We start from the raw sequence: 25,241 nt of genomic DNA on the forward strand, positions 1-25,241 counted from the left end.
TTATAAAAGTCAGTGTCATTCTTTCTATTGTTGTTATTATACTGATGTAATGGTCCTGCATTAGAAATATGTGAGGTAAACTGTGAGAAATGTATGTTAAAACAATAATACCTGATATATAGTCTTGACGTGTTTTAAGGAAGTGCAGACAGTTTAACCGCTGTGGTGTTAATCAGCTTCCTGTACTATGCTGTAACAGTAGCTCATTAGGCTGGTAACATTGATATGTACTAACAGATCAAAACAAATTATTCAAAGTGTTGCATCTATGGAAGTTCTTTCCTCTGGTGGGAAATTTAATCCTGGGAGCCGCTTGACATTATTTAGAAGCAATTATTTTAGAAAGCCGCATAAATACCTCTAATTTACTGCTGAAGGAGGTGTGTTTTTATTGTAAATACACTCCTAAATGATCTCTTTTTTCAATTGTGCAAGTCTAGAAGGACCAAAAGAGTTTGTCTTATGACGTAAGCTAAAAGGGCCATAGCTCTGAAATATAGTCAAAGTGTTGTTTACAAAGTGATTCATTTTCTGTGCTTATTTCTGAGAGTCTGTGGTCAGGCAATGATTTGGAAACCTTATAATAAATCCCTTGATTGTAACATTTTGCTGCATGATTGAAAGACACTGTATATTTATAAATATTTTGGTAAAACTATACAATATGGTTCCATTTGTTAACATGAACTAACAAAACAAAAAAAAACTTTTAAAACATTTATTAGTTAATGTAAATTTACTAATACATTATTTAAATCAGATTCTGTTAATATTTATATCTCACACACACACACACACACACACACACACACACACACACACACACACACACACACACACACACACACACACACACACACACACACACACACACACACACACACACACACACACACACACACTGTATGTGGCTTTCCGGATGTTAACAGTCAGTGACAGAGGTGGCAGATCTAGGTACTAGACTCAATGCACGGCTCCACAGCAAACGCCCCACTGCCCAGGCCTACTCTGGAAACTGGATCAGGGGAAAGTGTCGCGTTTAATTATCCTCCTTGCTTCAGCTCAGCGTGGAACCATCTGCCACTGCGAAATATGACTTTAATAAAGAGAGAATTTTCCAGTGCATAATTTAGTGGTAATGGCCGGACAGTTATGTTACAGTCATACATTAATGCGTGTGAAATGCACGCTGAGACGGAGGCAGAGAGGTTTGGAAGGGCTTTCGGTGATGTACTGTGACATCTCACAAACACTGAGATATCATTGACTACATCATTTTGTTGGTGATCAGGCTCCTTGGTGGTTTTACTTATTGTATTCGAATACAGAGTTCTGTGCCATAAAACTGGTCTCTTTTTTTTGGTGATTTTAAATGAATTCAAATTATAACTGTTTTTTATTCACTATAATTGTCATTAATAAAGGGCAATATTCAATACTACAATATTTCTGTTTTTTAATCAATCACCAATAACCACCTTTAAAATGGTCTGTATGATTTATGTGACATATTTCAAATGTTCTGAACTGAAGCCATACAATAGTTTTAAAAATTACGTTGTTATACACACAGAAAATGTTCCCCTACGTTTCAGCTTTCAAATCAAATATGGTGTGACATTTAGTGACGAGACTTTTTTGTTGTCTTTGACATCCAACCAGCCACAATATTTCATTTATTTAGATGAGATTGGCACACAAAGATATCGTATGGCTTTAGAAGACTTGAAATATAGTGCACAAGTCAGATGGACTTCTTTAATGGTGTTTCTTTGTGGAGATTTTCATTTGTGGTCAAATGTACGATGCATAATTCAAAAATTGCACAAATTCTCCGTTTGGCACAACATGAGGGTATAAATGATGACAAAATCTTCACTATTTTCACTATCTTCACTATCTTTCACTATTCCATAAATTATGCTTTAGAAATGTCATGAGACTAATGTTCTACCTGTTTTTTAAAAAAAACAAAAAGCCTTAACAATCTGTCTGATTAGTGCTCGTACCTTGGACAATCTGAAGAGATGAATAAATTGAGTTTCTTCAGTCATGTTTTTCATTTATTACAGACAGTTCCTGGGCCAGATTTGGTTTATTTAAACCTCACGTGAATAGCACTGATTCCTCAATCAGAACCCCTGCTCTCGACGACTTTCTCAATGCCGAACTCAGCCCCCTCCCCCCCACCCCAAAGCCACCCCTGTCTCCGAGCTCCTGTGCCACACCAATGCCTTTACATATTTCACATATCCCTTTTATTGCAAATTATTGAGGTTTTTTATTGCTATTCATAAAAAAAGCATATTTCCCTTTATCTGCAATTTACGGTGAAGCTTTTGGCGCAATTTCCGATACTCGAGTTTTATTTCCTGACATTAGCGTGCTATTTTGTGGGAATGAAGGAATTTTTTTTGCCCGCTATTCACTTGACTGCAAGGACCTTTCAGCTGACGTCGGGGGCGGAGGGACACATACACAAAGACCAACAGCTGCAGCCACTCCGCGCTCCCGGTACCCCCCTGTCAGATTCGGGGCCTCGGAGCATCGGTAGCCCGGCTCGCTGAAGTGCACGTTTCCAGGCAGAGCAGTCATGTCATTCACAAGCGAACAATGCTCCTTATTAGTCTCTCTCCGTCACAGATTTGTCACCACCGTGGTGATGTAGGATGTCTATTGATTAGGCACAAGCACTGGAAATTGTGCTGTTTGTCAGGAATGCGTTGTGTTGCTAATGTATGCATGTAGACACGATCTATGTATAAAAGCATGCTAGCATGTACAAACGCACACGTAATCAGGATGTGTCACGAACAGGAAGACAACACATTGTCATTGAAGGTGTGAAAGCATGTGAGAAACAATGTGTCATGTGATCCCATTTTCAGACTTAACAACGTCTCTCTTTGTTTGGGAAAACACTTTAGTTGGTTCACACATCAAGTTTCAAAGGCAAAAAACCTTCTTGTAAGGTTTTTAGCGACAAAATCAATCTTGTAAGATTTCCCAGTTCAAAATGATTTTTCACCCCTGCTCAGAAAATAACTCAAGACGCACGCAAGTGTAACGCTAATGACATTGCAAAATCATACAGTTCACATATAGTTTGTATCACGCTTTTCATGGTGCATCTCAATGCAAAGCTTTTTTCAAAGCAGATTTACAGAGCGCCTTAATACCCCCCGTGAGCAAGCCAAAGGCGACACATGCGGTACGGTTAGAATTACTACTGCAGTACTCAAATGCTGATGTTGTAAGTGAGCTACTGTATTTCGCTGTATGTTTATTGTACATTCGATATATTTGTTATATATTTTGCTACTTTTTTATTTATAGGTTTCAGAGAGGAAATGGAGAGAGAGAGAGAGAGAGAGAGAGAGAGAGAGAGAGAAGAGATTGCTTAATGTCCTCTTTTTATATTTTACCTGCAATTTTATCTGCAGTTTGATAACATCAAGACTAATGCGTAAAAAAAAAAAAATTAAATAATTTTTAGATGATCATCATCTTAAGTAGAACCTCTTATCAGCAACTCTAAAAAAACAAACAGCTATGGCATATTTAATATGATATATGGCACGTATTGGATCTATCATATATGGCACGTATTGGATCTATCATATATGTCATGTATTGGATCTGATATATATGGTTATTTTGTCAGATTTTCTCTGTGTTGTGACAGGTCAATAGATGGAGGTGAAAACCATCCTATAGTATCCTTATACATTTGGTCAATGAAGTGAATGCTAGATTTGTCAATATTTATGATGAACGTTTGACTTTTTTTTTTTTTTTTACTTTCATTTTAGTCTTTTTTTTTTATCTGTTTTGTCCTATTACTCAAAAACCAGTGTCATTCTAGTGTGTGCTCAGAGTGCTTTAAGATATTATACATGATCCAAGATGAGACCTTTTTACCTTTCAGTTTTACAGGGTCTGTTATGTGAACAGCAATCAAGTTAATTCAAATCAAAGTATTGTCATAAAGACCTGAATATGACTGCGTGGCTTTGAACACCACACGCCAATCAGATTGCTCCGAGACTGATCAGACTCCACCTGACATCGGTTTCGGTGTAATTATCAATGCAGGTAAATGGCATCTCACCTGATGATAAAAACGGATACAGATATGCCGCCGGCTTTCCTTATGATTCACTTTAAGTCCCTGATTCACTTCAGCCTGTCCTGTGGGCATGTTCAAACAGGCGTTCTCAAATCTCTATCCCTGTGGGGTCGGTTCTCTCTCTCCTTGCCCCTCTGCCCCCTAGCCAGCAGCCCCGTAGCACCAGGGAAAGTATCGCTTTAGCTTAACTGATGAAAGCGCTGCCCCCCATCTCATAGCATTAACTTGTTTATCTTTAGCAGAAGCCAAAAAAAAAAAAAAAAAAACTTTCAAGCTCCATTGCTCATTCTGTGTGAGAGAGATAGACGAAGAGACATGCGAAAACAAAAGGCAGCCACTGAAATTTGCATGGTGCTCAATTATACATTAGCGAACATCACTTGGCAATCTGTTCATATCAATTTAATTGGATTTTAATACTGCCTCTGATCTTGTTTTCTAATTAACAGCAGCGGCTGGCAATAAAGCAGAACCATGCACCCAGCAACACCTTTGATCCTGGCCATATGGAGTTCCTTAGAGCTCATTGGAGAAAAAAAAAAAAATCAGTCACCTAAATATGAGCCCATGACAAGCCCAGTGGAAAGCGGGTGGGGGTGGATCAGGGCAAAAGCGGGTGCCCGGGAGTGAGGCGGCGTGTCAGGCTGAAGGCGAGATAAGTGTGACCCCCAGATGGCCGGATATCACTCCTGCTAACGCTTTCATTGATTAATTTCTCTCCTGATTGGTTGTGATTACTGATAAATAAAACATGATCTCTGAATCTGATGCAAATCAGCTCCTGAGCTTTAGGGAAATGTTGATTGCTTTTTCAAATCTGTTTATTTCCACCCTTGTTGCCCTTAACTTTGTATTTGACGTGGGACTTTGAGAGCGTGTTTTCATCTCTCGCTTTCATGCTGGAAGAGTGGGGATTTAAACCCTCAAAGACGGCGCGGATAGCGACGGAAAAGTTCAATGTTTTGACCATCGGTTCTGGGGGAAATCAAACATTTTGGCCACTGGAGGAATGTCTGCCGCATTGTAAACACGGCTGGCTAATGCTTGATGTTTGATAATGCGCAACAACATTTGCAAGAGTTTTCCGATCGTTTCTGTTGTAATGTAATTAATGGTATGAAAAGATTTTAGTTTTTTTTTTTTTTGTATGTGTGTGTGGGTATTTATTATTTGGTTACTTATTTATGTTCTTCGTCTAGTCGTGAGGATGCTCGACGGCCCTGAAAACTCCTAAATAATGCATAAACGATATAAATTAAAAACAGTTTAAATCTCTGAAACCGATTTCCTGCTAAAATATAATTTTCACTGCCAGATAGTCTTATTCTGTCTTCATTATAAGCCGCACAACAAATCTGACGATCCCACAGTCTAATGATACAATGCTTCATATTAACATGCTATCAGAATTCATTTACCGCACTCCATCCAAAACATTTTGACAAGCCTCATCTAGATATTCTGTCATATTCAAAGCAGCGCCACCTAACGATCCTCAAGCGCTGCCAATATTCCCTGATGAAGAGAGACAGGGGGAAACGGTTAGGCCCCACCTCACCATTTAGATTCCTAATTGTTATTAATGCTCCTGATCAAAACATACTGATCCAGCAGTGTGTGTGTGTGTGTGTGTGATGGAAAAAAAGGATGCCAATGCTGCAGTCTCTGTTTTTTCTTTTCCCCACCACCCTCCTCTCTGAAGCAGACAATTGAGGGGGAAAATGACAGAAGAAGAAGAAGGAGGTGGAGAGAGAAATCTGCTGTGCGTCAGACAGTCCATGGAGGAATTAGAGAGCATGGCTGATTCACCGTCCCCTAGAAGCGGGGGTGTTAATTTGGAAATCTAGGACTGGTATGTGGAGAATGCTAATTTGTAATTAGGAAGATTAACTAAATCTGGGGAATAGAGAAGATTATTGACTTATATAATAAAATCAACAATGCTGCCCTGGTTAAATAATCATCGCCTAAAATCACACGTTCCAAATGCGCTGGGCAGGTTACGCAGTGTGCCAGCATGGGAGCTTTGATCCGTACTATCCAAAAATAACAGCGTGAGATAACCGGGGATAATATCTCCATCAGACCAGACCCGCTAATATCGCTAAGTAGATAGCTTGTGATTGGAATGTTATTGTAATTATGAGCATCAAAATCCGCTCCTTGGTGTATGACTTGAGATTTTGATCATTACATTGAGATGATGGGTGTCCAACTGTTCAGGATGGCAAATTAACACATTTGTGTGTGTAAAGTAGCAATCCTGAAAATGATCGTAAATTGAATTATGAAAATTTCATAAATTGTATCAACACAGAAAAGAGAGTAAAATATTTTTTTCTTAGTGTAAATTTACTCACTGAAGAATATTGCCGGTTAATATTTTTCTTAACCGTTCTGATGTCTTCTGGTAATTTCTGACCCATTTTCAGAAAGGAAAATGATATATTCGCCACATTGTTTTTAGTATTGGAACAAGGCTTTGGGACATTTGATAACGAAAACAGGCATTGAGTTTGAGAGTTTCAGTTTTCAGTTATGGCCATTAACCTTTGACCTTTCAAAGAATGTTATGAAGCTTTAAATTGCACTGATTTAATATTTTTAAATATTATTATTATTATTCAATTGTCAATCTATTACATAACACAATTCATGTAACTAATAGTAGAATAATACAGACGTTAGAAAATACGGTTACACTTTGTTTTAAGGTGTCATAAGATATTTTGAAAAACCAAAAGTGTTTGAAAGTACACAGGGAACATCTTTTCCCAAAGTTGTCTCAACAGATTATGTGTAACTCCAAAATTATTCTAGCAAATACATTTTTATTTATTCAATTGTATGTTATTGTACACACCGTTTGACTTTAATGTAATACCTGTATTTGAAGAACCTTTCACAATTGACCTTTGACCTTTTAGAATGGTTTGCACCATGCTGTTCTAATATTTAAAATATTAAAAAATTATTATAGAAAAAAAAAGAAAAGAAGTAAATCTAAGATGTAGATTTGTTTGTAATACACTGCAATCATGTGTGAGTCAAACTTGACCCAAGTACATGGGTGGATTTTTTTTTAGGACAATAGGAAGGTTAACATTAAACTCTCTGTTTACAATCCATTAAAAAAAAATCCTTTGGTTTAGTTTTGACAAGAGAAAGTTTCATTTGATGAAAGTTTGTTTACACAATCTCAATTGCTTCCCTCCAGTGTTCTGTTTTCATCATTTTGCAGTTAAAAATGTTACAGACATTGTTTAAAATCAAAATTCCTCCTCAAATAACCTTTATGCAAAGGCGTCTGGCAAATACTGCCTTAGGATAACATGATACATACAGTGAGATCACGATCAGCGCAAACAACTGTGCTGCATCTGGCAGCTCATTTTTAAGTCAATGCATAAATCTGCATTCAAATCTCAAATTCTTCCTCAAATTATTGGACACACAGGTATTGGCGACATTAGAAGCGAGAAATTGAGTATTTTACATGAGATGAAGAACAAAAAAATAACCTTTCTTTCAAAGCAAACACTTGGCAAGTGGGAAGATGATCTCTTAATATGAGATGTCACAACATGTGCACAGTAAGAAATACATTATCAGCAATGCAAGTGCGTTTTGGATGTATGATGGTAAGCTTAAACTAGAAAGCAATGGCGTGTTTGTCATGCACTTTTGCCAGTTATTTTTCTGTGATTTATTCATAATGAAACTTCACAACAAACTGCCAATGTAAAACCATATGCATACATTTGAATTGTCTTGCAACTTGTCATAAACTAAAAACACGACAATTAGAGTCTGAATACAAGAAATGAAAGCCAGTTCAATTACAGTGTCTGCTGTATCTGTTTAGCATGTTATTAAATGCGTCTGTTTTCATTTTATTTATTCCGATTTTTTGTTACCTGTTTCACAGAACTTTGGTGGAATATCATATGGAAATGTATTTAAAAAATCTCATTAATTGTATTCAGTGGCATCATATACTTGAATAGTTCATGCTTGGTACTAAATAAGTAAAATTCCAGAAATGCAAGGTTTTGTGCTATAAATTAATTTCCAAGAATTTGTTTATATATTTGAAAGTGATTGCTAAAAGATAGCCACATACATGCAAATCAAGGCTCAGGTTATTGACAAATTAATAAGTGCTGCTTACTTACAACTCTTTCTTTGTTGTTTGTGCTGCTGGTATGAAAAATAACTCAAATTGTGGAACTTGTACTTTTCTAAGTGAATGGACTTGTAATTTCTAACTTGCAGACCATACAATGGGTGAACAAAAATCCCATAGGCTTCCATTGAAGGAGCAACCTGAACCATGGGACTAAAACAGCCGTGGCTCATCTGTATGGGTAGGTGGGTCAGAACATTCAGAACAGAGCCCCACCAAAATATTAATTAGAACATAGACCTCTATACACACTGAATTAATAATAAATTATTCAGCATTTTGCATCAAATATTTTTTTCATTTTCTATATACTATTTTAAGTCGTTAAGTGAGCATGATATATTAAAATGAAGCACACGTATTCGGCAGACATGTTTTGATGATACTAAGCGTGACAGCCGGTCTCGGAGCCCTCCTCAGCTCTACAGCGCCCCACACATTTTCAATATAAATCTGTGGCGAAAAATGGAAATGCAGTGCCCTCTCATAGAGAGCCAGTGGGGCAGATTTCTAGCTGCCCTGCTTACTTTCACGTTACCTTACGTAAACCTCGCTCCAGACCAAGACGATATCAGTCCGCTTCAGCTATGTGTCTGCATCAGGTCAATAACTAGTTGGCATGTCTGTTCTTCCTATGTGGAGTAGCGTATCAAAATAATGAAAGTATAAACCCTTTAGTTTAAACATGCTCATGTGATTATCCTTTATACACCGTAGTTCTGTTGTGTTTGTTTTATGTTTGTTTCCTTGTATAGGCTACTAAACTGTCAGTCATCATTAGAGCGCCGCCTTTAGGCTGAATGATGCAAGGATGGGGCGGCAGTGGCTTAGTGGTTCATGTAGGTTGTCTATAAACCGGAAGGTTGGTGGTTCACTTGACCAAGTGTCGAGGTGTCCATGAGCAAGACACCTAACCCCAGCTGCTCCCGACGAGCTGGATGGCGCCTTGCATGGCTGACACCGCCGTCGGTGTATGAATGGGTGAATGTGAGGCAAAATGTAAAGCGCTTTGGGGGCCATTGGGTCTGTGAAAGCGCTATATAAATGCAGTCCATTTACCATTTACCAAGGACATTAGAATTCTGCCAAAAGTATGTCTGATTTGTTCAGATTTGTTGTTATCATACACTAGCGCTAAGGCCCTGTGTCCAACAAAGCTTTTTTTCCACGTGGCTGGCGTATTTTTCCAATTTTTTTCAATGGAAGCGCCATGTTTTTAAAACCAAGTGAGCGCAACGAGGCGCTGAGCGTCTATTTCATGCTGAAGTGCTGAGCGCTCGCTGTTTTTCAAAGGTCGCCGAGAGTTGGAAGAATGTTCGACTTTGGGTAAAATGCAACGGTCATCACTGTCACTTTTTACCTAGCCACCCAATCACAGTGGAGGATTGGCGGGACAAATACAACACTGACCAACCGCCACATTCTGCTTTTACAATGTCAACAGATGGCAACAACAAGCATAATAACGGAACAAAATAATTTAAAACCAGCCAAATGTTAGAGCCAAAGCAAATACTTTACAATGTAGCAACATTTTTATATCAAAACAACACAGAAACAAACTCTCTGTGAAATGAGATACTAGTAACACTTCCGCGTAATTCCGTATCATAGCAAGCAAAGCGTCTCAACTGAAAAAAACGCTGCGCTGCCAAATCGCTCTCAAACGCACAGCTAGGCGTTTTCAGCAGAGCACCTAGCGTTTTAAGCTGGCCAAAAAACGCTTTGGTGGACTTGAGGCCTAATACCCATGCCTACCTAAATTTACGGCCAGGAGCCACTACTGGACTAGAATATACTGTAGACTTGAGAGTGGACTCTAATGATACTCAAACAACTGCGCAGAAACACCCTGGCATCATGATTTACTTAACTGTGCAGATGCTTTTGACTTCTCTTCCCTACATGTTCATATACACACTTGTTCATGCAAGCTGTGTTTTGATGCTTTATAGGCTTTCGGTGTTCAGCAGGTTTGATTGACTAGCCATTGGATCTGAGGGTCAGCGTTGATTGGTGTCGAGATTTGAGCTTACAACCCGCGAACACACGACAGGTCACGTGCCGACCAGACGGTGACGGCTCTGGGAGCAGGTTCGGGGGTCCTTCGCCCTCGCCCCCGCCCCGTTCCCGCTAACCCCCAGCTCGGCGCAGTACGCCGTCTGACAGCTCAGTCAGCTGACGCCCGATGCGTTTCTCATTAAGCTCTCATCCCCTAATCCTCCAGGCCCGTTTGAAAAGCCATCCACACCTCTTCCGTCCAAGACACAGCAAGCCTGTTTGTTAGAAGATGCAGCTGCCTCCCTTTCTCCTTCGCTCGCTCTTTTTCTCTTTCTCTCGCTTTTCATAAATGAATATGCCACTCTTGACACTAAAGACTTAACATCAAATGAGCTTGGGAATCTACTTCCACAGTTTAACTGCCCATTCCAGAAGCTTTGTTTTCAAAGGCAAGGAAGTGGAATTCACAGGCATAAAGTTCTCTTTGTTCTTCTGCCCTCTGGCCCTCCGAGCCTGTGCGGACGCTACCATAGGGAGAAGCCCAGATCAAAAAATCACCCTGCAAAAGAGCTATTACCTGGCCCCCGATGATGCCCCCTGGCATTCACAATTAAATCAGTCGGGCTGGAAATATCCTTGTAACGTCAATCAAAATTATTTTCTCTGGCATGGTCGCTTTCTTAAAGGCACACTGCTGTTAGTCTAAGGGGGGCTGTCCACTTAATTCAAAGCTCTTTATTCGAATCAGGCTAAAGAGGAAGAGTTGGCAGAGAGGGTCGTATCCTCCAACATGCAGTTGTCACCAAAAATAATGTGACTCGGAATAAAAAAAAACCCACAAAAGCATCAAGAGAGGGACTTTTTTAAATAATACGCTGGACATATTCTAGTCTGCGAAACATTAGAGGATTGGTCTAATACCAGGAAAGACAGCTCGCTGCCCTTAGTGGCCTGTTCTGTTCTTGGTACGCCACTTAATAAGATGGTTGAAGTAGGATATATTGACCAGTAGGGTGAATGGTTGCATCAAAAGACTTTCTGCACACACAACTAATGAGATACCCGGGTCTTGATCATTTAGCCAAGAATAAAAACGGGAAATGAATGACAGATTGAATGAATGAAGGAATGGCACATCAGTGATATAAAATCACCTTTGTCTTCGCTGACTGTTTTAACGAGCCACATTGACCATCGGAAAGGAAAGTGCGATATTAAGCAGAAAAATTCAGTGTGACAACCTGCTTTAAAGCTTAAAAAACCTCAACAATCCCCTTTGTGTACTTACTGGTGGGCCACCGCTATTGTTCTGTTATCTTTGCTTCTGGAGGTATAAATCATGGCTTGTCATTCTCCGGTTTTCATTTTCTACTTCAGCTGAATCTTAGGAACGAGAAACACGGTTTTCCTAATGCTTTGTGTTTTAGAAGGCTCTGCATTGTTACCTGATGTAGACAAAGGTGGTTTGTCATGTTTTCAGATAGTTACATTTTTTTTCTTTGTGTACTGGTACCATTAAAAGTGTGTGTGTGACTGATTGTGCATGTGCATGTGCATTTGAGTGCGAGTGCGTCAGCGTGTGGGTATGTGCATATGTTTGTGTATGCAAATGTGAATGAATGTGTGTGGAGTCAGAAGTGTGCGAGAATGTGCTTGTGTGTTACCCAACTGATCTTAGAATCTTTTTTTGTCTTGTTTTCCAGGAAAAATAGGTATATCTTTAAAACAAGATCATTTAACTTGAAGCAAATGTGTAAGATGGTAAAATTAGGCATACAAATAAGATTATATTACCAATGAGATTTTTTCCCCTCCAGATCTAATCTAATTTAATTTAATTTATTTATATTATTTTCTTCTCAAGTTGAAAAATGTCTTGATGGTGTACTTGCTTAAAAGTCAGGCATAATCTTTTATAATCTTAGTGTGTATGTATATATATACATATATATATGCATAGAACCCACCTAAATACAACAACATTGGATTTCTAGGAACTTACCACTTGTGTTTTTATCATGACAGATGAAAAACAAGACAAACAAAATGCTGATAAGAAATTATTTCTGGTGTGTGGAAAAAAGTGCTGTGTGGAAAAAGTAAAAAGAGTGTCATAACTGATGCCTAGGTTGTGCACAAATATCCAGGGGAGACGTGCAGTGTTGACCACAATGGAGAAAACAACACATATGGTGCAGTACGCCTAGTGAAAGTGGGTATCAAACCAGTTGTGGACTTAATTAAAAAAATATACAAGTAAGAAACACTCCTTTTGTACCTTTTTTTTGTTTGAATAATTAAAAAGTACGGTGGCTGAGAGAGCTCAATGCGCTGCAACTGAAGAAAACACATGCAAATAGAAAAACACCTGCAAATTAAAAAAAAACCTCTTCATCAGTTTTACACCACATGTGTGCTCCAAATACTCACAACAACACAACCAAAACAAAAACGGGCTGCAAAAGTTCACAACACAACCAAATACAGAAACGCGCTGCAAATAGAACAGAACACAACGGAAATGTTTCCAGGGGACCCAAATAAGTGACGAACCCGGCTGGGGCTTGCTTGCTGCTCGTGAGCATCCCTATGCCCTACTCCCTTTGAAAGGCAGAGCCCTTGAAGTGGGACTCTGGAGTGAGCACGGCACTTGTGTGCCATTATGTAGCCGTTTGGAACGCACTTGGTGAAGAAAGCAACGAAAGACAACGTAATTTCCTCATTTTCACCTGGGATGTTCCCATGACAACGCAGCACGGGGTCCATCAGCTGAATAGCGTTTTTTACGACAGAAATTTCTTATTATTGCTGTTAACATAACTGTTGCAAATAAATATACATTTTATATACATTTATTTACATTTAATAAGTAACAAGACAGGAAAAGTCATTAAATGCTGTCATTTTCATTTAATGACAAAGAAAGTTGTCTAGTGACCTTCTTTTACCAAAGAATAAACTGTGAAGTTTTGGTGGAAAAGTCAAATTGTGCACACATGCACCAAGCAGAATGATCAAAACACATCAAAAAATTATTTCTTCATTGCCAGGCGTCCCTCACTTCAGCAGGAGACTTCTCGAATTGGCAGTGTGATTGTTAGGGAAGAGGGGAGCATCGCTTTGTGGGAGCCCTTCGGTCAGAATTTGAGGCGAGAGCATCCGATAGGCAGATCGTGACCCTCCCTAGATGATTAGTATTCAGATCTCAGAGGACTATGGGAATGTTGGTCCCCAGTCTGGCGAATAATTTTTTTTTATATAAATGCAATCCAACAATCCTTCACCGATGAGAGTGTGTTAATTAGAAGTCACTTTATTGTGCATTGTTCTGTTTCTGATCCAAGTACCAAAGGATCCAAGACAAAATCCTGGCATGTGTGGTCTGGTTGAGGTCAAAATCCCTTTTTCATGGATTCCCACGTGGCATGAGAAGATAGAAGTTCAAGCCAAGTGCATTTACTTATGCATCTAAATTCTCTGAACATTGTTTAGTCAAATGATCAACATATCAGTTTATTAGTCAAAATATAAATATATTGTGGAAGCTACTTTGAAATTGTACCTTTCTAAAACATACGCTAGTTATTATTATATATAATATGTATATGTATTTATTATACTGTATGTATGTTTGCTGCTATTTCATTTTACTATTTTTTAAAGCTTAATTTCAGTAAATGAAAGTGATTTTTAATAGTTTATAGTTTATTAATGGTTTCCTGCATCCTTTGCAAGGAACTGGATTATTGTAAAATATCTGCATGGGTTCACTAAAATAGAAAGAATTTTATATGAAATTCATATGCAATTATATGAGCTTTATATGAAAGTTTGCATGAGATCGAGGACAGAGTGCACACAGATTTTTACCCCACTACTGAAAAGTATATTTCAGTTTTTCAAATGTAAATGTGTTTAAAGGAAATTCTGTTTGTGCATATACACTTTTATTTTGTGCATAAATAATAAATAATACACATATATTTAACTTCTCCCTACAGGACGGAAATCAAAAGCATTTAAGGCTCCACGTTGCGCGAATCACACATCCAACTGTAGGCCATTTTCTTAGTTCTGCGGGCATCACATTACCAGTAATAACATTTCTGGTGTAATCATGCATATATATAGTTTTTCTTCCCTCAGACGGGATGGAGTTGTTGGAGCTAATATATTCAGAGTCAGACCAACTGCCGTTCGCAAAGGGGAAAAAAAAGAGACTTGGTTGAGTAACCGTAATAATTGGAAAATTATTTTGATAGCCTGAAACAATCTAATATATTACTGAATTTTATTAAAATAATATCAAATCAAATTAACTGCTATTCCATAATGAATTAGGTAACAAGGTAGGCAGATATTAATCGTCCTTCCCTCCCTGGGGCCAAGAGAGGAACGAGGAAGAGGGGGTGGGTTTACCAAGCCGGCTTTTGCGGCTTGTTAGAAGTCGGCAGAAATCAGTTGGGAAACTCCTTCAGGAGATACACGTTTGAAATGCACGCTTTCTTCATCTGTTAGTATGAACTTTCTGGAGGGTATGTTGTGAAGCTCAGTGCATCAATGGCCAGATTTAGCCCCGCCCACATTCACTCATTCTCATAAATGATTGACTGATGTAGTAATGCCTATTCATCAGGCAAAACTCTGTAATAATCTTGGCGTGCCACGGCTTCATCCCATGGTGCTGCTCTCTTTAGCCTGTTTTGCGTTGCCACATAGGGGGCTTCAGACTATACATCTGGACTGTTGATTTTAATCAGCGCCAGGTCTCGGCTTTTGAAATTGTAATCAGATGCTTTACTTGGCTATGCCAGACACTTTTAATGTATCAACCCCAATGCCAGGTCCGTTCATAACCTTGCAAGGCTCCTGTAATTGTAGCATGCCAATCAATTATAGCACATGAGTGCTCTTCCAGTACAAAAACAAGCATTCCAAACCATGGCACTATAATCTGGTTTTGCAGAACCTCTTATGGGGTTTAACAGGCCTGATTGATTGGGGTAGGGGATTTCAGAGCCCCTGCTTTAAAAGGCGGCGAGGAACTACGGCCATGATGTCGAGCTATTTTAATGAAAGTGAATAATAAGACAGCAGAGCCAATAAGTGCTATTTGCTTCTAATCCCTCAAACTTAATAGTCATGAGTAGGCATGTGCTCTGTTCCAAAAACCCAGTGAGCTGCTTACAGAAGTATCGTGACCTAAAAGCTAAGTTCTAAGTTTGCTTGTATCCTTTTTACAGAAGGAAATCACAGAATGCATTGGGGCACGATGGGTGACACGACAACATATCAAGATGGTGGACGAGGTACATATTTATATTTCATTCAGTGCTGAAAGGCATCTATGAAATAGTTCAGTGTAATTAAAATCGGTTATTTTACCTGATATGTGAGTGTGCTCTGTATCATACTGTTAGCTTAGCAACATGCTACTGTTAAACCAGTCCGCTATGCAATGCTATTTGCTATCTATTTGGAGTATTCCAAATCTGTAACTTATGAAGTTTCAATCCGATCTCACAGCATATGTATTTTACAAGGTGGCTAATTCGTACAAATTAAATATGTGATTAGATTAGATTTTAAATTTGTACGATTTTGGCTCAATCATACGTATTTTATGAGTTTCCCAATTCGTATGAATTCGTACGAATGACCTACCCCTGACCCCAAATGAGGTCGTACGAATTTGAATGAATGGGTAAAATGCTGCCTTAGATGTAAGCAGTCTGTTGTGAGGCAGCTCACTAGGTTTTTAAACCAAATTGTTGTTTTAAAAATGTATGTTTTTTTGGTATACATTCACTTATACTGTATTTCAGTAGTAGCTCTGCATTTTGACCAATTGCTTGCCCAATAGACTTGCACCTATCGAGGTGTCAAGGTTTGGTTAGTTAGTGTGGTTTAGTTAGCCCCTGCTGGTAGATGCTGTAACTACAACATCTGGTTCTAAAAAGCATCTTTCTCCATTGACAGCTATTCAAAAGTAGCCGTACATTCTGCATTCAATATTCTGCATAATTATTGTTGCTATATTTTACATTCTGTATTCAAAATTTAATATTTAGCTTATTATACATGCTGACCCTTTTAAACAGAAGTGTTCAATTATTTTTGATAGAAATTACTTATTTTCGCAAGGATGTATTAAATTGATAAAAAAGTGACAGGAAAAACATTTGTAATGTAATGAAATCTATATATTTCAAATAAATGCTGTTCTTTTAAACTTTTTATTCAGCAAAAAATCCTGAATATTAAGCAGCACAAATGTTTTCAACATTGATAATTATAAGAAATGTTTCTTGAACATTAAATCAGCAAATTAGAATGATTTCCATGTGTCACTAAAGACTGAAGTAAGGGCTACTGAAAATTCAAATTTGCCACCACAGTAATACATTATTTTTTTCAAACATATTAAAATAAAATAAAAACAGTTATTTTAAATTGTAATAGTATTTTAGAATATTACTATTTTTGATCAAATAAATGCACTTTTTAAAATAAATAAACGTTATTGTATAAATCACAAATATTTCATATTTTACAGTAGATGATTCACCTAGTGCCCGAGTCCTGTACTTCCACGGGGGATCCTCCACTGGGAAACTGAAAGAGATGTTTGGGAAAACAGCTATTTCCAGGTATTTCTATTCATAAAAGTGACGAAAAGATTATTTACGTGCACCAATGTGAAAGTGAACTGAACACCTATTCACACAACAGTAAGTGTGCTTTAGATATAAGAGAGCACTACTGTAGAATGATTTCTCACCAACCTGATGAGACCAAAGTAAAGTACTTCCCGACTGTGTCACTTTGAAACATCGGCACATTCCACCACTGCGATTAAAATTTGTCATGCTAAAAGCCTGGTGCGAATAAGTGACTTCTCAAAACTGCATGCGTGTTTCATGATTGATGTGTCTCCAATGTGGACAAATGTATCTACGTGCATGTGAAGGCGTGAGTCGGAAAGAAGAAAATTCGGTCTCGTTTTGGCACAGGAATCAGCACCCTTGACACCTATGCGGCTCTCCCTATACCTGACTTGAAAATGAAAGCGAAAACATTTTTTATTTTTAATTACTAATTATTTGGAGGGTTTTGTGGCTTTATTTTGGCTGTCACAGTCAGTGGGGAGAGAGGGATTAGGGTCCTTAGGGGGGAAGAGGAAGGAGATGAGAAGCAGGCAGAGGAGGACAGCTAATTTTTGATCCAAGGGGTGCTTTGCAGGCCAGGGGGGTGACAGCTGCACTGTCTTTAGCCCGGATTTGAATTTGAATTCTATCTAACGATGCAGCGACGCACGGACTTGGCAGGGCAGTCTGGTAATCTTCTTGACACAAATGCCTGGGCTTTTCTTGTGTGCCCTCACAGAGATTTGAGTAATTAAAGTTAAATTGAAGGAATAAAAAATATCCTTCTTGTACTGAGGCTGTCTTGCTAATGCCAAGTGTGAATAGTCAGGGTTGTCCTTAGAACTATAATCCCAAATGCTATTTCTCCTGTAACGTGGAACTGCCATATTTTCTTTTACATTTTATTCATATTTTGGTGAGCTCCAAAAAGACAGCGATAAGGGACGGCCGCAGTGCTTTCATCTTACAGACATCTTTTGGAGAGGTGGGAAAGGAAGAAGAAAAATGAAAGTTGCAAATGTTAGTGGTCGTAAAATATTGTTCATACCTGGTGGAATCGCATAGGATTTAATCCTTAACCCAAAGACAACAGCTGTAGTGATGAAGCTTTTTTGGATTTCTAGACGCTTGTAGACCTTTTTCATTTTAGTTATTTGGGTAATTTTGTGTGTAATTCAGATGTGACTGATTGATATGTGTCAGTAATTCAACAGTTGTTTCACAGCAGAAATTGCAGTTTTAAGTGAGTAAGCCCCCCTTCCTTACGCATAAATTAATTATAAAGCAAAACTAAATAGAAAATCAACATTAGCAGATGAGGTCTAGATTTTAGGCTCTGTTTGATTGGTGCAGATTTCACGCAGAGCTGCACAGATCAATTAAACTTTATTAACTGCCTATTATTTTGCTAAAATAATATTTACACAATGTGTGGAGGCAGGGCTTGTAAGACAGGAAGTGTTGAACCATTCAAAGGCAAGAGAGAGAGAGAATACTTTAACACGCCCACATCACACACAATATTTTAATGCACGGTCCATACTCTCTCTGAACACTTTTACGCACACTTCATTTACTGAAAACGCTTTAACACACTCGCCTCAAATGCACTGTAAAAATACTATAAAACATGTTTCTCGCACACATAAAATATACTGGAACACATGCTTCTACAAACAAAAGAAAATACACACACTCATAGGCTATATCACACACTGGGGATATATTAATAACTGTTACACATAGTCTAAACCTTTAATGTTCACTACACTCCAGGAATACTTTAACAAACCCCACTTGCACAGTTAAACAGGAAACTTACAGGACTAGCTGCAACTCGGGCTATATCTTTAAGTTTACGTTTTTGCAGGAGTTTTCAATAATACCAGTTTGGAGCAGGTTTCACTTGTTTTGTTTTCATTTTAATATAGTCGTTTATATATATCTATTTATTTATATACTTTTATTTATTACTATATTTAATATTTGTTGGGCAAAAACAGATTTTTTGCTGTTTTATTATGTCTTGCTGGAAAGTCTATTATGGGCTGTTTTGTAATTTTGGCCAGATACTATTGTGACATCTTACTCTTAATGGTGTGACAACAACATGCTTTTCTATCAAAGTTCAACATATGTTCAGTGACCTATATGTTCCCCCACTTTTAATAATGATGAAACAGTTATTTTTGTCGATAAGACTTTAAGTACAGTATATGCTCAAACTTTTTTTTATTTTTATAAACCTACATTGAGAAATACTCACCAGAGTAAGAAGCGTGACAACTAACCCTTGTCACTCTTGAAAACAAAATAATTACTGTTCACGAATTATTTGACAACATTTACACTTTATTGTTATACAAAGGTTGTAGGTTCAGTCCACCAACGTCTATGAGAAAATCATTTCATTTGGCACAGTGCTTGTTGTAAATGCAGATGTGTGAATTAAGCCTAATGCATAAATACCTTTCAGTTTCAATTGCATGTGTGCTCCAGTAAGTATGTACTTTCACAATCATTTAAATCACAGGTTAAGACAAGCCTTTAACCACAGGTTGATTCAATGTGCTGTTTTTGCATTAAACAGAGTCAATGAGAGTTTTGTTTAGCCAAATGTTAAGAACCTGAGGAAAAGAATAACTTTTAATTGAATTGGTAAATCGCTTTCAGTAAAAGCATTTACTCCCTATAGCGCTCAGGCATTGATGTAAAAAAACTCTTGATTTACATTTGACTAATGCTGTAGTAATCAAACAGCAAAAATGTTGTTAGCTAATGCAGCTTCCAAGTATTACTATTGTTAGCCAAAATGTGTGATGTTACAAGCAGTCAAACAGTGCATGGGAGTGTGTGAAAAGTGCATATTTGTGGCTTTTGAATTTCAAAAAAGTTTTAAGTTCAATCCCATGCAAATGAGACCCAAAACTTGAAATGACTGTGCATGTAGCTCTGAAGGTGGGTTTGTGTAAAGGAAGTGTCACTGTCATTCTGAAGTTTCAGGTGTGCGACATAAAGGTTATAGGTGAAAAACCTGTAGTTAGTAACTTGATGGGAAATGATCACTGTTGCAACGAGAATGCCAAAGGGCACAGGTTCAACCCATGGAAAGAGGATAACAATTTAAACTGTGAGGTACTGTCATTAGAAGTGTTGGTGTGTTGATTGTCTCCACTGGAGAGAAAAAAAATCCTTTTACTAATCCGTATCTTTGCCTTATTTTATCAAATGTATTGTAAAGTCTACAAGATAACCTTTAAGGTTTAGTCAATTCTGTTATCATTTACTAACCTGCACGTTATTCCAAACATGTATAGAGGAAAAATTCTAAACACTGTGCTGGTTTCACTTTTCTACTGAAGCCAGTTTTGTGTGAGAAATTGTTATTCATTGATAATCACACTTTCAGTGAATTGTTAACTGATGTGACCAGACCTTTGAGTCAGTGAATTGAACTTGAGAACCCGAAAAGAATGATTTGTTCACAAAACAGACATTGCTACTGCTCTCATAAACGCTAGGGTGGATGTCAAGATTTTCAGTGATTTAATGATTTGAATATCTGTCTCTTTTTCAGACAGTTCACACATTTTCCTCTTTTGTCTTCCACAGATGAAAGAAGTCCTAAGGGTTTGAAGCGACAAAAGGGTGAGTAAAGGAGGGTATAATTTTCTTTTTTGGTGAGCTATTACTTTAAAACAAATTATTATGGAATTTAACTGTAGTATCTCTTTTGTCCTCTTTTATTGGCAGATGATTTTGCTTGTATTAGGGAAAAAAATTAAAATTCCTAAACATTCCTAAAACAAAATTAATTAATTACCTTACAATGGCATAAAACAGTTTTTGTGTTTTTTTTGTGTGTGCAGTTTTCATCATATTCTCATGATTAGTATTTGAAGTTAGCACTGTGTGTGTGTGTGTGTGTGTGTGTGTGTGTTCACCAGTCATGCACATTCCAGGCCGCCCACAGCATATGCTGCACATGCACACCGCAATCGCACTCTCTCATGCATGATGTTGCGGAGCAATGTGGCGAAAACGGACACCACAACTTCAGAGCACGTTGGTTTTCATAACAGCTCTGCTCATACTTGGTAAATATAAGAGGAATTAAGTTCTCCAGCTGCCATCTGGGTTATCATAATAGAATAAAGACTGGCAAGAAATTAACCTGCTTCTGAAACGCGGACATGTTGACGTGTCTCAAGTGGAGTAACCGCACTTCGATTTGAGGGAGAGAGATGCGAAGAATAAAGTCTCATAGTGGAAATTCATCACGCAGCCTTCAGCCTGATTCTTACCTGAGACACCTTTTTCCCTTTAAGTTTAAAGGGGCCTATTGCCTGGGGCATAATACCTCTGAAATTACTGCATAGCTGTCTTCTCAGTAACCACAGAATGGAGAAATGTGGGAGGCTGGGCAACAAGACGTGCATTGTAACCCCTTCAATAGCTCAGCACCTCCTGTGTCACAGCGTACAAAAAAGGACAGCGTATGAGTGTGTGTATGTGGAAAGAGGCCCAAGGTTTACCTGGTCTGCGGCTGTAGACACCACGGCAGCCAAGAAGCATCAGGAGGCAACGGAGCATGACAGGCCCCACATCAAAGCCCAAGCACCACACCTTGATCCAGACCCCCCACCCCACGCCCCACGCCTCCTCCCGTCAGGACACACCTGACAGAGGGGCCACCCCGCGCCTTCAAAGCGAGACTGAGAGACACGAGACACAAATAAACGTCTAGACACTTTCTCTTACAGTGACCTAATGGTGTGGAATTTTTGCTCCCTTTGCACCTTATCTCTGTCAGGAGGGTAGAAACAACGTGATTGATTTGGGAAGTGTCAGAAGACTCCAGGATTCCCCCACCCACCCCACCCCTCTGAGAAGAACAATTGAATTGCTAATGTGCTAGAGGAGTGAAATCTCTGTGTGTGGGTAATTTGAGTAAGAAACTTGGGTGTTCAAATCTGTTTATATATATACAAATGTCTGTTTTAGTCCAAACAAATATGCTTAAAAAAAGGAATGCGTTCAATACTGGTTAAGCGCTATCAGCAGTATTTGTGACATAATGTCAATTACCACAGAAAATGATGTAATGATATACCGGTACATAGAAGTTTGTTTCACCAAAGGGATGGTTAGGACAGCTTTACTGCTCAAATAATTAACTGTTTTAATTCACTTTTATGCTTTTAAAACCTCTAAAACATTAGTCCTATTTACTTTAATTGTAAGTGCATTTAATTGTAACCACAATTTAGCTTTCTAAAAATAAATAAAGGCATACATACATGCGTACATACACATATACATATACATATGTACGTACATGCATACATCCATACTGTACATACATTCATTCATACAGAGGGACCAATCAAAATAACTTTCTGTGGTAATCGACACAAATGCTGATAGAGCTTAATCCTATTAAACCTTGACGAGTTTCTTTAACGACTCCTAAACCCATATTCAGCAGTCATGCAAATGTGGTTTAAAACATCCTTAGACAAAACATGAAAACATTTTTCTTTCCTCCTACATTCAAAAACTTCTAAGAAACATTTGGCTTAATTTCTTGTGTCTTTGCCGTAGCTTATTTGAATATATCCACTGATCTAAATGGCTCACAGGCTTGGATCAGAATGTTTTCAATACATACCTGTCTGGAGTAATTAATTATATTTGTTAAAGCCTTCAGCCAAAAGTGTTTTTTTTTTTTTCTTCGTTCAGACGTTTGCTTGTCTTAGCACCTCCCGCCACCCAGTGTTAGGAGACAGATTTAATTGCCACATGAAAGCCACAAAAAAGAGAGCTCAGTCTCCTCATAAACAGAAGCCACACCTAGCAGGGGAATAGTTTCACCTTTGAAAAAAATCTGTCCACACTGTAATTAAAGAGAAAGGGTTCCACAGAGTAATCTGACTTTATACTGCTGACTGTTGATGGAATGATGTTCAACCAAGAATGCTAATAAGTCATTCTTGGCCAAAATAATGAGGACATGGTTATTTTGCTAGATCCCCCATAATTAAATATGAAAACTTCCTTTCTCTTCATATACTGTACCAAAACATTGGGTCATTGGAGAGCCATTGTGGGTGATGTGGACCATCATAAAGTCACTTATTATTATTTATATAGTTCAACTGGTAGAGCATGGTGCTACCTACACTCAACAAATAGTTTTTGATTGTTTTTTTTGTTTGTCGTGTTTTACAGTTAATAAAGAGATCCTTTAAACATTTTAACTAGCTTATAACAAAAATCTGCCAATACAATAAGACAAAATACACGTGTATTAAAGTTTCATTATTTGGAAAAAAGTCTTATCAAATGCAGTCTTGAGTAAATGTATCTTGTTTTAAGTATTTTTAGATATCTTAACAAGTAAAAAAAGACTAAACATTTATTTTTATGCAATTTAGCAACACCAAGGTCATGGTTGCGATTCCCGCAAAATGAAGATTTATACATTGAATGCACATTAAGTTGCTTTGGATGAAACGGTCAACCAAATGCTTAAGTGTAATTGTCACGTCTGATCATACTTCTCAGAGTTAAACATTTCACAATGGGTAGAACAGATGTTAAGAATGTTAAAACCCACCAAAGTGCTGTGATAAAGGGTAAATATTGCCGGATTTAGTGCTAAAGTTCTGATAACCCTGCTTTATCACCTTTTTGTGCAGGACTCTGCATAAGACTGATTGAGGATGACTACCTTGCTCTTATCAAACCATTTCTTTTCCTTAAGACTTCTCTTAGGAAGTAACCCTAGATGCTCTGTAATACAATAGAGCTTTCCTGCTCTCTTTGTCCAGGGGATTGTGGAATGCCAGCGGAGGGCACGGTGTGAACAGTGAGGGCAGGGGAACATGAAAAGGTCTGCTCTGCTGGGACTGGCACTCTCTGGCTCTGCGGCGGAATAAAAGCAACGGTAAGGATTAGAGGAGCGTTCCTCAGCTTGTGGGATAAGCTGATCTTCCACACTTCAGGTAACACTTTTTTTTTAAATAGAAGGGGCTTTGGAAAAAATAATGTGAGACATAGCTAAAGAGACAATCTGGTCTTCCAAAAAAAAAGGACATTTAATTTAGGCTTAGAACACAACGTGCCTGACCGTTGAGATTGGTCAACGGCTGCAGAAACGGAATCTAAATTTGGGACCTTAAACTGTCAAGAAGCACATAAGTATGACAGGTGGAATTTAATGCAAATGTCTCTATGAGACTTAATTCAACAGATTATATAAGTGACACAGGGTCACCTAATCTCTAAGAGGATGAATCCTTTCAAACGAAGGAGACAAGCTAGTAGAATGTTCCCCCATGAAAGGCTTCTAAAGCCAATACTGTTTCAGAAGGGCACAGTAGTCTCACCCAGTCCCAGCCTCAGGGTTCGGATTGCTATCTGATAAAGTACTCTCCATTTACACTTGGCCACATACATATATCTATGCAAGACGTATATAAATCTGTATACTACCCCTCATGCATTACATTTTCTGTTGACACTCTTTATACCCCATATGGCAAGTTTATGTGGTTGCCGATCATTCAATGTCCATGTATCTTATCCATGATTTGCACACTCACATTTGAATTGTGGGGCTCCAAAATGTCCATGAGCTGACGTACTTGCAAAGTTTGCATATGTGGCTTTACCGACTATGCATTTAAATGTAGTGATTTAAAATTAGTGTCTTGTATGCATCTCAAACATCTCCTGAAGTTTCGGGGTGGTGCAGCAAAAAGAGGAGGCGTGTTTCGCCGCAAACGTGTCCTGGTGCTATTTTGCAGTTCCAGAAAACAATTCCGCCACAGACCAGGGAAAACCTAGTCTAAAGACAGTGTCTTTGTGGTATTTTAAGGGCGCATGCTTGGCCATAATGTAGCGTGTGCACAACGTGCATACACTTTGATTCTCTCATCTTTTCATTTTTGCAAATCATACATTATTACAAGGAAAAATATTAACACCGGAGGGAAATCATTGTTGTGTCCATGAAGATGTGAAAAAATAAATCTAGCTTACACATTTACCCAAATTATTATACGCCTGTTTAACCGAAGCTAATTTGGGTGGGTTTCTCCCATCATCCCCATACATTGTCACTTCTCTGTCTTTTACGGCCCTGACGAGAACGTTGGTCTCCTCGGCTATGCGCTCCTGGCGATCGCCTGGCAAATCCGCCGTTATAATAGCGATCCGCCATGGAACAAACGCGTCTGCTCTTAAAGGGAATGTGAGATGACACTCTGATTGG

At 38.3% G+C, this 25,241-nt stretch overlaps 1 long non-coding RNA gene across 1 annotated transcript; it reads left to right on the forward strand.

Moving 5' to 3' along the window:
* Positions 1-5,835: 5,835 nt before the first annotated feature.
* LOC307008967 lies at positions 5,836-16,911 on the forward strand. The gene is made up of 3 exons (XR_013799933.1): positions 5,836-5,981; positions 15,560-15,625; positions 16,873-16,911. It is a non-coding gene; the product is annotated as an uncharacterized lncRNA (long non-coding RNA).
* The last annotated feature ends 8,330 nt before the right edge of the window (positions 16,912-25,241 follow it).

Source organism: Phoxinus phoxinus, assembly GCF_949152265.1.
Source record: "Phoxinus phoxinus genome assembly, chromosome: 13".
NCBI classification, from domain to species: domain Eukaryota; kingdom Metazoa; phylum Chordata; class Actinopteri; order Cypriniformes; family Leuciscidae; genus Phoxinus; species Phoxinus phoxinus.